This window comes from Pristiophorus japonicus, unplaced genomic scaffold (assembly GCF_044704955.1).
Source record: "Pristiophorus japonicus isolate sPriJap1 unplaced genomic scaffold, sPriJap1.hap1 HAP1_SCAFFOLD_58, whole genome shotgun sequence".
In the NCBI taxonomy this organism is placed as follows: domain Eukaryota; kingdom Metazoa; phylum Chordata; class Chondrichthyes; family Pristiophoridae; genus Pristiophorus; species Pristiophorus japonicus.
In genome coordinates this window covers 3137947-3145468 of record NW_027254488.1, presented here as the reverse complement: position 1 = coordinate 3145468, position 7522 = coordinate 3137947, and the positions used below count along the sequence as shown (strand labels likewise).

Here is a 7522-nt window from a genome sequence, read left to right as displayed (position 1 = left end):
GATATTCACGTTCATATATAAATATATATAAATATATCGACATGTATCATAACTGTTCCCTGGTGGTCGAGGGGTTAAGATCCGGCGCACTAACCTGGTAACGATACTCGATCAATTTGTCAAATAAAAATAATTGAGGTCTGTGAGACGATTAGTAATTGCTGTAATCACCATGAATAACCCCATTACTTTCTGTTACGGACCGAGCTTACAGATTCTCTTGTTTCTCCTGCCCGTTGCTGGACACGTGTTCGGGGTTTAATTTTGTAAACTGGGTGAGTTCGCTGATCGCGGGGAGACAGGAGGAGCCTCTGTGATCCCACTGTGAGGATGTGGAAGTGAACACGGTGGCTGGGTGATCCGTGACATTTATGTAAAGGGCAGTGGAGGAGAAGAATTGAAAACTTTCAGTGTGGGACAGAAGTTGTTTCAGGTGAGCCAAAACATTCCCGATCAGCACAGAGACAGCTCACTGGTCAGCTCCCCTCTGTTGTGTCAGCTGTGCCAGAGGTTTCCGCAGTGTAGCAGTTATCACGTTTGCTTTTTACGTAAAAGGTCCCTGGTTCAATCCCGGGCGGAAACATTATGTTTAAAGTTGCTATCGTGGAACAATCCGAAGCGAGTTTCGTCTCCTGGCAAATGCTGCCTGACCTGCTGAGATTTCCAGCAATTGCTGTTTTTATTTGCTATTTATTCTCCCGGCAAAAGTGCTCCCTTATTCCTTAATTGCTCTTTATTTCACTTCAATAATAGATAACTTTCAGTGAGAGAAAACGGATCCACCGGGGACCTTTCGTGTGTGAGGCCAACGTGATATCCGCCACACTGCAGCCCATCAAAAGGCAAGAAACCACTGAATATAAAGGGTGAGCTCACAAATATCAGGGGCAGTGCAGTCTGGTCAACGTCAAACCCACCTTTCTTATTCAGCAGAGGCATGAACGGGAGTCAGATGCCACAAAGTCGGCATTAAATACAAAAATTCAAATTACACTTCCAAATCTTTTCACTGTAAAATTCTTGCACTTTATTTGAAATCCTACGATGTTGAATCTGAAAATGAGCACCGTGGGATTTTATCTTCACTACTGATTCTATTTTCTGTGCATGGAAGGATTAACCGGTGCTGTTAAATTTGACAAAAGTTGCCCCAGATTCCCGGTGTCATCAGCAATGAAGATTTTGAAACAATCCCCGACAAAAATTGTGTAAAATGGGATCTGGTTTAACAGTTAACATGCAAAACACAGAAGAAATGATTGAAGTGTCGACTGTCCCTCAGTCAGCATTTCTTTCATTGTGCAAAAGATGGCATTGGGTTAAGTAATGATGCTTTCCCCTGAAATAAAAACAAAAGTTCGACAAAAAAACGGACGGTGACTGGCAAGTGAGCGCTGCTTCTGACTCCGAGTGTGAATGGGCGGGGATTTTAAAGCCCTTATTTTGAGGAACGTTCATATCGATAAACATCTCATATTCGTTGTGCAGAGCAAGTGGTGCAACGGTAACACATCTCACTCGAGATGAGGACACTGCTGTCGAAATCATGTCAGGGTTCCTGACCATTGAGATAATTCCGGAATCAATATTTTCTTTACTGTGTCTTAATAACCAGACCCTTGCTCCAAGGTCTGTCTCACTGCTTCCCCGGTGTCGGGCAGAGATACGCCTGCTGCCCTCATTTATTTCATGTGACAGGACACAAAAGTTCAAAATCAACCTGCAGGTGGCCAAACACAGCAGCACCTAGTCAGGATGGCTGAGCGGTCAAAGGTGCTGTGTTTGGATTGCAATTGCATGTGGAGGAGTAGGTTCAAATGCAATGTCTGACACTTTCTGCTTTTAATCATTGAGTGAAACTCATTGTTTGACACCTCGACCAACTCTTCAAAAGTGGGATTCAGCAGTTCACCTGCTCGCTTAACATTTCCGTCTGACCTGGTGCTGAAAGTGGAGATATTTCCGCAGTGTAGCGGTTAACACGTTCGCCTCACATGCGATAGCTCACCGGGCGGGAATATTTTCTGGAGCTTTCTCCTCATGCATGCTCAGTGGCGAGTTTGTTCTCCTGTGAAAAGTCATGAGATGATAAACATGTAAGGTTTCGGAGCCGGAGTCGGCCATTCTGCCCCTCGAGCATGGTCCACCATTCAAGAAGATCCTGGCAGTTCCTCGACAGCAAGTTTAAACATCTGGGGCGGAGCCAACAGGCTCCTGGCTGCAATCAGCGACAAAAACCCGCATTTGGCAGAAGCCCCGCTCGATCAATTGGGAGAGTATGAAACTCTTAATCTTCGGGTCGCGTGTTCGAGCCCCGCTTTGGAGCTGTTTGTAAAATGTTATCCTGCATTCACCGGAAAACATCATTAATTAACCGATGATCTTCATTTGCATAATTAACGAAATGCTAACTGAATGAGAGTCAATAATTTAATAATTTTGGACAAAGAAGTGAAAGACACCTGGTGCTGGTGGGCAATTTTGTTGCCTTTGTCATTGATGCTTGATCTACAAGTCTAGTTATCAAATCGTGTGCTCAACCATCAGTTACCTGTTACAAATCAGCGGAGGAGAAATCAGTTTGTTGTCTAATGCTGCCTTTACCTGCACAATGTGTGCTGAGATTATCTGTGCAATATGCATTCAGCAGGATGAATAAAAGCAACGCTTTTTGAAATGCAGGCAATGCATGTTTTGCACTCAATAAAAAGTTGCATTTTCTTTTCATGCCAAGTATTTTACATTAATGCATTGCAATGCCAACACACTTTTTACCTGGCAAGACTGAAGTACAATCTGTGATGAACAGTATGAAACAGAAACAGCTACTTGAGAACCCATAGCCTCGACGGTATCTGTGTGAATTGCTCTGCATCGATAATTAGCAGAGCGTAAAGTGGGGAAACTGACGGTGTGGATGAGAAAAGGCCGAGCCAAAGTGTAATGTTGGAGATGATCTTGTTTTTGAGAAATGTTTCAAAGAATTTGGCATCGTTGGTTCCATGGTGTAATGGTGAGCACTCTGGACATGAATCCAGCGATCTGAGTTTAAATCTCGGTGGAAACTGAATGCTTGCTGTCGCAGCTGCTAAAATTTGGGACAAACAAGTGAGAGACACCTGGTGCTGGTGGGCAGTTTTGTTGCCTTTGTCATTGATGCTTGATCTACAAGTCTAGTTGTCAAATCCTGTGCTCTGTGTTAGCACAGTCCCGCATTGCTGAACTCTTTGCTTCAGCACGCAGTCTGAAGTTTGGATTAATTATCAGGAAGATTGAAGTTTGGATGGTAAAGAGACTGTTAGACAATGTGGTGCCTTCAGCCAGTGAGATGTGTAACTGGTCATTGTCTGGATGTTAAATATTTGAGTACCTTGTTACGGTGGGAATAATGGAAACTCAGGACTAAACGATTTGATGATGTCTGTATGTTCAGTATTTGAGTGTAACCTTGTTACTATTTAATCACATCTTTAGGATAAACAAGCAATATTAAGTCTGTCCGTTAAAAGATTCAGAAAGCAGTTAGTCAGGATTGTCTGAATGGAAAGAATAAGAGTTGAAAGGCTTTTTCAGTATAAAGATGAGACTTTTATGGACTGCAGAGACACAGACAGCTGAGACACTGGACATTTGGAAGGTGTGTGTCTCAAGCAGCCACGGAAATCGAAGCAAGCTGCCTTTGTGAAGTGTTCTCAGTAACTTTCATACTTGGTTTGTTTAGTATGAATGTTTAAATAAAAGACCCGATCCTGCCTTTACTACAACTGAGTGTGTGCGGGTAATTCGAGGTTAAAAGCAACGAAGCGAAAAGAGCAAGACAGCTGTTTGCAACATTTTGGTGATCCCGACATGATTTTCAAAAGTTCGTTGGCTTATTCGAAGTCCCCACATGAAACAGAAAGTTTGCTGAGTTGTTGGAAGAAGTGTTTCCCACACATCAGTTCGAGGGGTGAGCATTCTCTTAGTTGTCATGATTAAAGGGATCTTCAGTTAGTAATGTATTTCAGTTGAGCTCCAGTCATTTCTTAATGAGTGGATTGAGTCGAAAGGGGGAACTTATGGGATAAGACAGGAAACAATGACAGGAGGATGGAGAGAGACACGGCAGTCCTTAGTGAAGAGTGTCCAGTTAAAAAAGATTAAAGTGTTTGGGTTAAAAAGTGATAAAACGAGAAAAGCGTTAGTGTTGCAGTGTCTCATGCTGGGGATTCAAACGTTAGGAGAAGAGGCTGAGGCTCGAGATAGGGAAGTCTCAGAACTCAGGGAGCAGCTAACAGCAGTGAGTATAAAAGTAGAGAATTGGTGATTTCAGGCACTCGGGGCAGCCAGGACTGTTCTGACACTGGATCAGCATCTTGCTGATGAACAGAAGTGTAATCAAGATCTAGAGAAAGGAATATCTAAGCTGCAGCAGATGGTGGTATTAGGTTGGCCAGCGGAGACAGCAAGTGATAACGCCGGGTGGTATTCGGAGGATTCTCCGGGTCTGAGAGTTGAAAATGGGATTAAGGGACAGGGAGAATGCCTACCGTTCCCATCCACAGCTCCTTTGTCTTCTCTGACTTCGGAGCCTCGAACCCGTGTGGATCACGTGGCAACGTTAGGATCAGAGGCGGAGCACTTAAATGCATCTTCGGTTACTCAGACGCTTAACACCCCACAACATTACACACGACCTTCCGGTAATGTGGAGAGTGGGGGAAGCACGCTCGAGCGGACAAGGCCAGAGCAGGATCATGATTCCTCTACTCCCTGTGGAGCTCGTGAAGGGAACACGACCTTAAGTGGTTTTGGGGATACCTGGTATGAGCGAGGAGGGGTCAAGTTACAGGGCATGAGAGCTATCCTTAGTGAAGTGGGACCTGCACCTCTTCAGGATCTTAATAAGTTTGCCCAGTGGTGGTGTAATATTCTGGGATGGTGGCAGTCTGGGAACATATCAGAGAAACCGAGGGTTCACATGGTTCTGTGAGCTTTAGGGAATCACCGGGGAAAGGTAGTAGGTTTTGAAACAACTTCCAGGTCTCATGCTTGGTTGAATAATAGCTACAATCTTTGTTACTCTCTCAGGGCCACAGTTAATAAAGCGGATTGCATTATTACCAGGGGAAGGACCCAGAAAAGCTGGGGAACGTATATTCCAGTTGTGTAAAAGTTTGGGAAGTAATTGGATTGATATCAGTCATTACAGGGATGGTACACATGGAGAGATCATTTTGACTCTCCTACCCCCGTCAGTAGTTCTGGAAGTAGATGCCTGGGGTGGGGACGAACGTTTTGATAAATGGTTGGCAAGGGTAGAAAGCTTGTATCAGGGAACTGCCGGAATTTCAGTCATGGAAGTGAGACAGGGGTTACAGCGATGGAAGGCAGAAGGGCCTGAGTGGATGAATCCCGCGAGGAATCACATAAAAGGAGCAGGACCAGGTGGTGGCCGTCAGTTGATAGAGGACAGGGATAGACTGGCTAAAGACTTATAAAATTAAAAGAAAATTTGAAGAATCAGGAAAGAGATGCTGGAGACACAGACAGGAATGATACCTCGGTTCAGTTGCTGAGGTTGGAGGTAGATTCCGCAGGTGTGGGAGGATACCTATAGGGATGCCGCGCCTCAACCACACATGTCGTTCCTTTAGGACCCTTACTTCAGGATAGGGGTGGCCATACTCTTATCGAGGCTTGTGTGGAAGGGCAGCGGGAAATGGACACAGGGTCAGCCGGACAAATGAAGGTGCTCCTGGAGGAAGGGGATTCCCCTCTTCAGAGACAGTTCCCGAACACCCCAGATACACGAGGAGCAGTTACTGAACAGTCAGAGATGAAAGCAGTGGGAGAAGCTTGTTCAGAAACATTTAAAGTTTCTGCAGGAATGGGCTGTCTCAGAACTGATGAGATGTTCAGTGAAAAGCTCAAATGTGGGAGTTACAAACATGATCTTTAAGGATGTGAAATAGAAGTTGGATCGTTGCAAATGTCGAGAGAGTGAATTACAGCAGTTCCGAAGGGTGAACTGAGGGAAGGACTGGGTCTCTCGACTAACTATTCAGCATTTCCGTCATCCTTTACTCTATGTTGTTACACTTCTCCCACAAAGCAGAGGAAATTGTTAAAACCTGTGCAGAGGGTAACAGACTTAGTCGAAGACACCGATTGTGAGTTTACATTTCTGAATGTAAACAGCATGGAATTCAGTTGGAAACATCAAAAATTGAAAATTGACTTTTAAGTAAAAATGGATATGGTGATCACAGACCAACGGACTTTAAAATGGCATCCTGAGAATCTGACTCGACAACAACCCTACTTTGACCCGAAGCGTGCTGCTATTTGGAAGAAGGAAATACGGAAATGGAATACAACATTTCAACAGCTACAGAGTTTGAATCAAGCAATCGTTGTGGACATTAACCATCACACTGCGGAAATCGAGAACGTGCACACAACTTTGGACCAGATTGGACAGGTAAGCTGGTGGGAGTCATTGTTGGGATGGAGCCCGACGGCAACAGGCGTGATGAACACAATGATACACCCTGTCCTTATGCTGGTGCTGGTTCAGCTGGTCGTGCTGGTCATTTTGATTTACTGTGGATGTCGTGATGGAAAACAAGGACAACAACTGGACAATGCTGTTGAACGAGCTCGAGCCACCATGCAAATGTATGTTACACAGATAAGACCTGCAGAGAGGCGAGGAGAAGAAGTGGGGGAATGTGGGAGCACAGTCCCGCATTGCTGAACTCTTTGCTTCAGCACGCAGTCTGAAGTTTGGATTAAAAAACAGGAAGATTGAAGTTTGGATGGAAAGAGACTGTTAGACAATGTGGTGCCTTCAGCCATTGAAATGAGTAACTGGTCATTGTCTGTATGTTAAATATTTGATTGTACCTTTGTTACTATTTAATGACATCTGTAGGTTAAACAAGCAATATTAAGTCTGTCTGTTAAAAGATTCAGAAAGCAGTTAGTCAGGATTGTCTGAATGGAAAGAATAAGAGTATAAAGATAAGACTCACACACGCAGACACCAGAGACACTGGACATTCGGAATGTGTGTGTCTCAAGCAGCCACGGAAATCGAAGCAAGCTGCCTTTGTGAAGTGTTCTCAGTAACTTTTATACTTGGTTTGTTTGGTATGAATGTTTAAATAAAAGACCCGATCCTGCCTTTACTACAACGGAGTGTGTGCGGGTAATTCGAGGTTAAAAGCAACGAAGCGAAAAGAGCAAGACAGCTGTTTACAACATTTTGTAACAGGTAACTGATGGTTGAGCACACGATTTGATAACTAGACTTGTAGATCAAGCATCAATGACAAAGGCAACAAAACTGCCCACCAGCACCAGGTGTCTTTCACTTGTTTGTCCCAAATTTTCAGCAGCTGGGACAACAAGGAATCAGGTTCCACCGAGATTTGAACTCAGATCCCAGAGTGCTCACCATTACACTATGGAACCAACCACAGTAAAATCTTTGAAACAATTCTCAAAAACAACAAAATCATCTCCAACAGTACACTTT

The 7522-nt window shown here is 44.1% G+C and overlaps 1 non-coding gene across 1 annotated transcript; it reads left to right on the top strand.

Annotated features, from left to right (window-relative positions):
* The first annotated feature begins 510 nt into the window (after positions 1-510).
* Positions 511-583, top strand: trnak-uuu (transfer RNA lysine (anticodon UUU)). The gene has a single exon. It is a non-coding gene; the product is annotated as a tRNA-Lys (tRNA).
* Positions 584-7522: the final 6939 nt, after the last annotated feature.